Source organism: Mya arenaria, chromosome 13 (assembly GCF_026914265.1).
Source record: "Mya arenaria isolate MELC-2E11 chromosome 13, ASM2691426v1".
Lineage (NCBI taxonomy): Eukaryota > Metazoa > Mollusca > Bivalvia > Myida > Myidae > Mya > Mya arenaria.
Window position 1 is genome coordinate 13,917,324 of NC_069134.1, and position 11,346 is coordinate 13,928,669.

General features: G+C 33.8%; 1 protein-coding gene across 1 annotated transcript in view; it reads right to left on the bottom strand.

Moving 5' to 3' along the window:
* The window catches only part of LOC128214475 (tetratricopeptide repeat protein 4-like), a 33,481-nt gene extending 32,548 nt beyond the window's left edge, over positions 1 to 933 (bottom strand). The window contains exon 1 of the mRNA XM_052920964.1: positions 880 to 933. The gene's annotated coding sequence lies outside the window, so the exon portion shown is untranslated. The remainder of the gene's footprint in view (positions 1 to 879) is intronic.
* Between the last annotated feature and the right edge of the window lie 10,413 nt (positions 934 to 11,346).

Below are 11,346 nucleotides of genomic sequence, written 5' to 3' on the forward strand. Positions count from 1 at the left end.
CCACAGCATTTAGTTATATATACAATATATGATGGCATTTGGCCAGGCCTTCGCAAATAACTAAAATATGAATATACCTCACTTAAATCATGTTGTGCGCAATGCTGAACGTAAATAAATATCCAGTTCAATGAAGAAGTAGTTTTAACTCCAATGTCTTAATTCAATGATTATGAATGGAATTTACAACTAAAAGACTCCCATGGACTTTTTTTGTAATTTATTTGCCATATTGATTCATGAGCATATGGTTGTAGAGCAATTCCATTGGCTGATGACTGCCAACACATCAAATCGCGAATTTGACAAATTAACAGATGTGCGAAAAATCAGTATATAACTGCTCTTTTTTTGAAGAATTTAAAGTGCAATAATTTGAAATGCTCATGCAATTTTAATATTTTGTTAATTTAATGATTAACATTGTGTGATATTTGCCTTTCGTTTATAGAAGTACTTTTAAACCACTATTTTTGATTTGCAAACCTGTGTCAGGATTGTGCAATCGGTCTTGAATCACACATCTATAAATTATCGTGGGTAAAAAAAATCCCTACACAGGTGGATAACATTAGATGATAGCATAACTGTAGCTTCGCATTTCCCCACGGTAGTGTAGCAGGAAATAACGCTTTATTTAACAAATCTTGAGATTGAAAGGCAAGAAAAGAAGAATTGTCCGAAAATATACATTTCCGAAATATTAACACTTTGCTGATCGGTTTCGAAAATATGTGACATTTATGATTCATTACAAGAGATCCAAATATATTTTAATGAATCATTCGCAGGATGTATCAATAATTTTTGTGAAATATTATGTCTGATCAGATTGGTTTAATTGGCATTCTTTTGCAACTTTTAAGTTTTTATACAAACATTTTTGACAACAGCTGGAGCAGTCAACACTTTATACCAACTCGTTAACAAGACAGGCAACACTTAAACATAGTCGTGGTACATTCGGAACACCACGGCCATTTTCACTCGAAAACAACATTCGGGTGAGTCGTAGCAGTCGCCTGCACGTGCAGGTATAAACGTGTATTATTCTGTAATATTTTGTAAGTATAAAAACAACCTGAAATCTTAGTCAAAAATTTGTTTTATTTTAACCAAACTAAGTTTGGTGTGTATTTAAACTATTGCTTGATTTATTGTAATAATTGCAAATATAACGAAGTGTAAGGCACAAATAAAAGTCCCCAAACTCACATAGAACCATCGGGCCTACAAGTTGTTCAGGCCTAGCTTCACGCCGGCACAATTAAGATGCTGAGGTCGAGGATTTAGTTCTTATAAATCCAAATACTGTAATGTCATATATCTCAAAAATATTAATTAATGATTATGATTTAGTATCCACTCAATACTGGTCCCATTTTGTGGCAACAAGCAATTACAAGTCAATTGTTACTCCTAATTAGAAAAAGCTTGGACAAATTGTAGAACCTACAAACAGAAAATTAGTTCTTGGGATTTTTTTTCTTAAATATTGAGTCTTCTTGTATGGAATTTAATTGAGGTAGGTGGCAGATTTCACGTTTTGGTGACCAAAAAGTTCCCGGCGAATATTGATTTTTAAAATTTATTGCAGATTTGTGATTTCAACATAATCTTTTACAGCAATTTCTTATCTATCATATTTTAGAACATTTGCAATGATTTATTCATGCATTTTTATAAAAAAAAGAATTTTGTATCACCATACCATTTGTGCTAGTGTTACAATATTGCCAGTAAAAACTTGTTTTTTTTTAATATTTTGATCCAAAGAAGTATTTTGTCTTGCACTAAATGGTTCATTTATCTATAAAACAGATTGTACAGACAAAAAATAAAGATTGTTTCGTTTTTCTCAAATAAATTTATTGAAACAAACCCTAATTGGACAACAAGACAGAAAATGCTTTCTGCAAACATAGGTTTTCTTTTTATATCAGATCAGATAAGCTATAAACATAAATGTTTTGTTGTGGTAATATAAATGTCTCTAGTATGGTGCAATTATCATTACCTTTGATATTAAACATATATATTATAAATTGCTAATTGCAGTATGTGCTAGTGTTACTACAAAACAGAATGAGTAACATTAGCAGTATGTCACATTAGCAGTTGGACAGAATGTTTCACAACAAATTAAAATACAGACCTACCACAGACTGTTTGAGCTTGATAAAGTATAAAACAAACTATATAAATGATTGATAAACACGGTCAATTGATAATCACAAAAATTCTTAATTCTGTCCAATAAATAACGATATCAAACACAAAAGCGGTATGAATTCAATATAAACTACGTACCTAATGAATGAATACTTAAAAACGATAGTTTACAGACGACATTGTTATGTTCGAATAATTGACTCTGGGAAAGTCATCAAATTTCAACGATTTTCTGGCTTTATTAAGCGCTTGTCTTAATGCTAGCGTGACATAATGTTAACGTTACATCGAAGGACAGAATGAGCCAAACTTGGATTAAGTTTTTATCAACGGTATTCACCACTATTTTTATCATTTCAATGTCAACTGTGAACCAGTCCAATATAAAAGTAATCGCTACCCGGATGTTAACCCTCAGTCGGTGTAAATTATTCACGAATAGAAAAGGTGCTATCGTCATGCTAAAATGGGACAGAATCGATTTTGAGTAACATTAACACATTTTTAGACCTAAAAAACTTTATGATCGGGAATGACCAATTTCTTGTTACATGCAATACTGTTTTTATCCGACACGTAGTCTTTGTTTTCAGTGATTTAATAAAGGTGTGTTTAGGCTTAAAACAGTTAGCAGTGGATCATGTCTGCTAATGTTACACAACAATTCGAGGACAGATTACCGTAACGTTATCACCATGCGCAATTACCGAAAATTTAAGTATATTACGAACGAAATGCAATCATTTTAGATATATTATTGTTTTAATTAACATTTCTTGCAAACATTATTCAACAGACAAGAATAAAATACTTACCAGATGTTACTAAAAAGCATCCTCAAAAAAGTGGTATATTGGTACCGGGAAGATTTTCTGTCTTTTTTGTCCTAAATATCGGCATATTTTTACATTTTTTTACCTTATTTAACACAATATTTTCATTATTTTAATACAAATCACTTCTATTAGGTGTTCTTATTGGGTTGGGAAAGGCAATTGCTGTATATATGATGTTGACATGCAATAACAATAAATGAAAGCAAATGGGCCAGATAATTGCCTTTTTTGTGAAATCTGCCAGGTATAAAAAATGATTTTACTAAATATTCTTAAACTGATAATAAAGATTTGTATCTGTTGAGTGGGTTTATCTTAGCTACATTAATGAGCGATCAGGGATATTTTTTTATAATTTTGACATTTCTTATGTATACCTGTAACGAGTCTGCCATAGTAAAACAATCGTCAAAAGACTCGTTGACGGCCATTTAGGTGGACTGGGGTTTATCTGTGTCCCAGCACAGCTGGGCGTTATTTATCATTATCAGTGGTAGCTGACTTTTTAAGGAAATCTGCTGCTGTACTTGCTAACCAGCCGATTGCAGCATGTGGGTGTTTACAATGAAGACATACGGTCATGTTTGATAATCCAGTATTAATGTCAGTTAGCCTATCCTACCTGTCATTATGATTTGACAAAATGATGACATTATCAAATGTGAAATTTGTCACCAAATCAAGCTAATCTGGTTACCATAACCTGCATCCTGTGTAGACTTGGAGGTACCTACAAAAGTGTCATAGGGATGTAAGTGTTTTGCTGGGGTGTTGTGGTCTACCTGTCCAATTATCTATCGGAGATAAGCTAGATTGTTATCACTGCGACAACACTTCATTTCCTGTCTCTCCCTTAACACCCCACTGATACATACAGCTTTAACAGCCTTATTACATTTTAATATTGCTGTTACCTTTCCATGCGTCAACATTACTTACCTAATCAGATTTTAGAGATACTATTTATTGTGAGGTTACTGTTGGTAGTAAATACTAGTTATATATTAAATTTGCTGCCTGAACCAGACAGTGGCAAAATGATAAAAGTAACATATTAAAGTTTCAATTTATTATCCTGAACTCTGGATGTTATTATGGTGTTCATTGGATAGAAGTTACTTCCCCTGTACCATTGAGTGTTTCAGTAGCTCGTTTGACAAAAATTTGGAGAGCATTTTATTTAAGATAAAAACTGTTTAAATCTTGCCTGTCCAATACCAATAACTCCCTTATTTATCCTTTAAAGCCCCCACACCCCGCCCCTGCCAGTACAAAATCTCTTCCACCAATTTTGCATAGGTGATCAAAATTCTCCCAAATGATATTAATTTCACTTTACTTTCCAACTTTTTTAAGGTTATTTGCCATGTTTACCATATCAGTTGTTAACATTGTATGAAGTCTTGTTTTATTATATTCTACAACATTTTTTTTTTGCAAATAATGTAACAGATCATTTGAAATGTATAGGGGGATTTTGTGTACATGCAAAAATTGGAGGGGGATGGCTAAAATTATAAAGGGAAGATTTTGCCCTACAATTTGGTCACGTAAAGGTCTGTGACTCATTGCATATATATGTGCATGATGGCATGAAAAACATTTTTTAGTATTGGTTTTATGAAAGATGAAGTTGAGATGGAAGCAAATGTGTACTTTTGGCCATTATTTATCATAAATCTTGACATACTAGTAACAGAAGTAACTTCCCTTGGACCAATGAAAATTCATTGATCCCCTTAAAATTAAAGTGTATAATTGTCTTAATGAATTTGAGTTTAAGTTGAGTTGAGGCCAATCATGACACCATAGTTCTTGAGAGTATTTCTTCCTTGCTTTTCCCAGGGACTCCTAAACAGTTTGATAAATTTGTCTTGAAATGTCTTCAAATAAATTCAATTAGTTTAAAAATCGCAGGTCCTTAAACAAGTTAACCTGTCTTGTAAAAGGAGAGTTTTTATTTGAACCTGTTAGAAGATTCATTCACTGGGCTAATATGTTGTTGTAATGGGATGGTAATTAGGCAGCCATCTAATAAGCAGTTGGGAAAGCACCAATATCCTCCAATATCCTCACACCTTGGCTTGTGGGAATTTCTCCACAGAAGACTCCCAGGATTAGGACCAGCACTTGTTTTGTCTAGAAATTTGTAAATTGTGAACAAGTAGCACCCTTAATTGCCACAAATAAATATTTTAGTACATACACTCCATTTTTCTGGCTGTTTGGTCGCCAATTAACAGTTAGTTATTCAGGCTCATTTCCAGTTTGCACCATGCTGTAAGCTGCTCCTCTGTTTTTCGAGGGAAAAAATGCAGGTTCTGTCATAGCCTTAGTGTCAGGGTTGTCTCGGGCTTAGGCGTGGTTAGAAAATGTAAATTTAGCCATGAATTGAAGACTATTTATATCATTCACATGAAACTACATAGATGATTATGCTAACTATGGCAATGTGCCTATTTTACTCTGGTAAATATATTGTTTCAGTTATGTCCCCATGTCAACTGTGATAAACCGATGAGTTTCAGCACCAGCTAATGGAGCTCTTGATGTCAGCTATTGTTATAGAAAAAATGCTAGTTTTCGTGTTTATATAACGCTTACCAAGATTACTCAGATGACAATAATTTAATAAAGAAATTACTTAGAATGGCATGTATGTCTCAGAATTGCATTGAGAATCAATGAATATTAAATGAATCTTCAGTATACTAAGTATATCACTATGATATCAGAGTGGTGACAGCTATTTTATCAGTGACCAATTATTTCATGTATTTTTCTTTATCACAAAAAACAATACCGGTAATACATATAAATTAACCAATATGATAAAGTACTTACACTAGTCTTATTAGTCAAGAAAATATGACTTGGCAATTTTTAGCAAAATATTTTATATCAATACTTCAGCCTATTTTCTCTTTTAGATCCATAATAACTGGTTTCTTTTTAAGATGACTATAAGTGTGTGGGTACCTCTAAAAGCAAACATTTGTCAACAATATTTACACATGTACACAAATGTGGCGAGAGTTTCGGAAGTCTGACAGGAAGCTCAAGGTTCTACCTCCAACCCCCGCAGGTGAGAGCCACGTCAGGTGTCCAGCTTATTTGTCAGCTTGTTTGCAACAACTTCCTATAGATCACGAGGCTTTGCCCAAATTTTGGCCTGGCGACAATCTTACCACAATAGTTTCAATACGCCTCCTCTCTGTGTATTATGTAAGTAAAATTGGCATTGTTATGTCAGGAAGTTGGTTAAATACTGTGGGTTCATAGTTAGTATACCACTTGTCAATAAAACCTGATTCTAATTGTCCTTCTAATCACCAGCTTTCGGCCCTTACACGAGTTTTCATGCCAAAATACACATAAAGTTAACAATTCACTGCAATTACTATTAAATTAAAAAAGTAAAGACGGCAAAAGGGCTTGAATTGGTTGCATTGTAATTTTCACTGTCAGCTGTATTTATCCTAACAAATACTAATTATTTGTTAATTGGGTGTTTTGTAAATGATAAATGTTTCAAAAATAACCCTGTTTTGGCAAGTCATTATTTCCCATTTTAAAACTTTTGTAGGTGTGTGGGTCGTATTCTTTTTGTGAACCATTCATTTAAGAAATGTTTATTTAAATATATGAAATTACCAATTTAAAGATGATCAAAACATTAACAAGTAGGGTTGAAAATGACTCAATTTGGCTTTTATTTGGACCATTACAATTGCGGAATGGATAGCTTCCAACTTTTGTTACCCATAATTACTGCCTAGATCCACATTAACCAAAACTTCAATTTTAGTGACTGGCAGTTATGTTATTAGAATGTACATAAAAATAACTTCACCATACATTTTAACAATGAATTTCAGTAACCATAGGTGTCCAGGGTGACATCATTTACTGAAAAGTTGATTTGAACATTTGAACAGTTTACTTCTATGGTTCCCATGAGACCCAATGCGTCAAATTTAGCATAGTAGCAGACAGAGCTAAACAATGCACACAATATAGCCAGATAGAGTATTTTAGCTTGAAGTATTCGTGAGCTGAGGTCAAACATTTGATTAGAGCATGGCCATTTGCCCCCTTGAGGGGCTGTGACCTCAAGATTGCAGTAATACCCCCAGATAAGTCGGGATGAAAGTGAAACTTCAAAGTCAGCAGGTTTGCTCTTGTATTTATCTGAAATCATGAAGAAGTCATTATTAAATCCCTTCAAAAGTCTTAATGTTCTGATCTTATGTAAGAACTGTGTTTGTTCAGCAATAACATGATGTGGGAAAACCAACATTTGACATGTTATGGTTTGGCAGAATTAATAACTTCATTCCACTTCTAATCCCTGTCATTTTCAGAGCCTTTAATTTCATCTTTTGCTGCCAAAGTTAAGTTCTTAGATACTTTGGAAGTGCGTTTTAAGAGCTTTCAGTGTTTGCAAGACATGTAATCAAGAATACTAGGTAAAAATAAAATGCCATTATGTTGTTCCTGTAGGAATATAAGTTTCCCCAAGAAGTCAAGAGTTTCAATATCATTCTTGATTCAAACAAGTTGACCTTTATTTTGTGTTGCAATACATTTTGTACTTAAGTTATTTTTCATTTCATTGATAAGAATCTTGTAAATAGAAATTATGGTTTGCATTGTAGGGGTCAAGAGTAACATTTAGTCCATCCACAGCTAATGTTCAAATCTGCTGACCCATGGTAGGGTTAGCAATCCTGGCTGATAGATGACCATCAGCAGCACTGATAGCCACTGGTCACTTGCTGGTCATCTCAGTGGGGTCAGCAGGCTACAAGTTCAAGTCTGAGTTTTGTTACTGCCCAGACTATGGCATTAGATCAATGTGTAATCTTGAGGCATAGGTCACTTATATTGGCCTTATGTTTTACTCTAATAGAAAATGAGAGACTAAAGCACACCATTGTGTATTGCATGTTGTACAGCCATTAATGCCAGAAGTCATTAATGTAATTGTCTGCAATTTTATAAAATATTACAAAGAATACTGGTCAAGTCTTCCATTTTGTGATGAGCATACCTTGCCTTCACCTAGAACCATTTTGTTGCACCTTTTGCTCTCGATTCATCACATCTGCTGAAATGGGAGTTTTATTTTCTCAAAATGCTGATCAGGTTTTCCATGCTTTTGATTACTGGAGCATTCTTGTCTGCTCTGGAGAGTTTTATAAGAAATGCTTAATCTTGAATCTTGATAGAAACATTAAATGGTCTGTGGCTTCTCTATCGAACATGATTGCTTCAACATTGTAGGTTAATGACATTATTCCCAGTCCCAAATTGTCTCGCCAAATTCCCAGCATGTCCTTGCATCTCTGTGATAGCAATCTGGTGGCTCCCTAAACTGGCCCCCTTGAAACAGTTTGAAGTTTATAGAAAGTGGCAGACAGGGTTCACAAAAGCTTTTGCAGGGTGAAATTTGAGAAATTACCGTGACACAGGTCCCTAATTTATCATTAACAGTCCCTTTTATATGTCTTGTCTTGTATTTATATAATCAACCTGTAAATTCAAGAATGGGTGGGCATTTCATCCCTGGGGTCACTTGTTCCAACATTAATCATGTGACCTTTAAATGACCAATGAAATAAGGCAGTGATTAGTTAAGGTGTTAGTTGACAGTAATGACTGTCAGGTTTTAATGGAAAGTGGCTGCATGATTTATTTTCAGTACTTCCAGAAATAGTTCATCCCTAATACTTTAAAAAAATACACAGCAAAAACTCATACCTGTATGTTTGGGATTTTTTTTATTGTTTGTTTCATTGCAGAATTTTGGTCAAGAAATTAAGCTAAAAACTTACCAATACAGACACCAGAACCTTTTTGTGTTGTTGTATGCATTCAATCTCTGAATTCTATGGCATTCATAGGTTTATATTTGTGTTAATTTTATTTTTGATTATAATTAGAGGTATGAGCTGATATGCATCATTAAACCAGACATGTTGTTACCTGGTGGGACTTCAACTTCTGATGCCTTATAGATTAATGGTACAGTTGGACACATAATAATGATGCCATATCGAAAACTAGAAGCATTGGCTTGTTAGGAGAAGGTTGTGTTGGTTTTATGGAAAATAAAATAATCATCATTTATGGCTAGGGCCATCATTACCTCTTTGTAGAACCACTTTCTGAAATCATGTCATGGTTGTTGAATATTATTTTGAGTGTCACTCAGTAACAGAATTAATTGTACAAATATCACCAAGGCATTTCAGGGGAAAATTGCATTTGTACATGTTTGTTTATTCAATTTGGAAATTCCTTATACATAAAGTACATAGCATATGGCATGTCATGACAATACAAACTTAAGTTGATTAAATATAGATTATTAATAGAGGTGTTTGTATCTGTAACATCAACACTATGAATGTAGGACAAAACATCCCATGGACAAAATAAAGTCAAAACCTCAAATGTCATTTTCAACTACATGTAGGTGGAAAAAACATTCCACATCATTTTGAGGGTGGACACAGCATCCCATCCTAGACATGGAAGTATTGTCCACCATGTCAAAATGATCTGGGTTTTTTAGTTCACCTTGTCAAAATCATGTGAGAAGTTTTGTCTACCTAGTCAAAAATGATATGGGGGGGGGGTGTCCATGGGATGTTTTGTCTGCCTCACCAACACTTTATTTCCTTATGATGTTGACTGCTTCCAACTTTGTCCTGTTGTAGCTGGAATCTTAAGAGAACTCATTCCCTATTGCCTAGAAGTTGCAACATTGTCTGTGGAGATGGCTTGATGAAGAACCTTGTCAATTATCTCCCAATTATCTTCCTAAAGGTGACAGAAATGGAAACTGTCACAGGATAATGGATTCCATTGGGCGCCAAGCCAGGCCAGCATGTTGTTAATTGTGGGGACAAATCTAATCACACTAGGGATGTAGGGGCCCAAAGATTTATGCAAGCATATTGGATGAAGGCAACAATGTCCTAACTATTTGATGTTGTATGAAGGGTTAGCACAGTGTCACATTCAACATTTTTCATGTAGTGACCACTGCACAATAAACTCTGTACAGGAGTGATGGGATGATGGTCAGTGTTGGTCAGTTTAACACTAGACATCTGGACCTCCTGTGTCTACTGTCATGTCCACTTGGTGGTCACTGGTCACTCTATGGTGAGTGATGACCGGATATAAATATTTCTGTAAATTGGGCTATACTGTCATAAAGTAACATGATAGTGGATCATTGTCTGATTAAACAAACTCTTTATTGCCTGACTGACAAGTGTAAATAAACATTTGAGACAGATATTTAATATTTAAATATTTAAATGCAGCAGATGGATATTCTATAAGTCTGATGTAGCCAGTCACCATGTCAGTATACTGTATGCAAATTGTAGGCATGTGCCTGTCAAGATATTCACCTTCAATCAAATATTTTGTTATAGTCCATTAAAATCAGTGGATATTATTTCAAATTCACCCCCCAAAAGTACCAGTAACAAATACGCAGTGAATTACTGGACTATAATTTATATTCTTAATTATTTGATTTTTGTTAAAAAAAAAATTGTCACGCCCAATGTAGCTGACATTAAAGTGTGCTGCAGTTTTATGTATTTATGTAATCTCAACATCTCGTAAGCAAATCTGCACATTTAATGGTGTTAATGGAATCTAACCACGAAATAAATTTCAGGTTTTCTGAATGCATTTATTGCGTGTAATTAACGATACAAAAAAGACTTCATATTAATGTTAGGATATTTAGTCACAATTACAATTGCAATTACTGATATTTCGAAGATAAACAAAAAACAGCTATCACTATTTTATGCTTTATAATCCAACCACAATGAATTAACAAAATTGTTTGATGTTAAAGGAATAAAATGTCCTAAAATAGTTTTAAAACTGTGTATAAGTTTGCCTGATTGTTATAATAACTGCCATAAATTTTGTCTTGTGTATTTTACATTTGTAGAGACAGGTATAGTTATTTGATATTTATGAATTAATTCACATTGGGAAAATGAGATATATTATAATATATTTTATTTTACACCTGAGGGTTTAAGAATTGCTCAAAACTTTTATGTAAATTTAAACGATTCTTCCAAAACATTATCTCACAACATCAAGTTTGCTATTGTAAACTTAACTACATGGTTTCAGTTAAAAACCTCTTCGTGACTAGAAGTAATTTTGACGGTTAAAATTTTCACGGTGATTATGATGACCAATCATTGCACGGATATTATTACAAAACGCACAAAACAGAACTGTTATGCGCTAATTGACAGCCTGCGATTTTCACATCGATAGTCTCGAA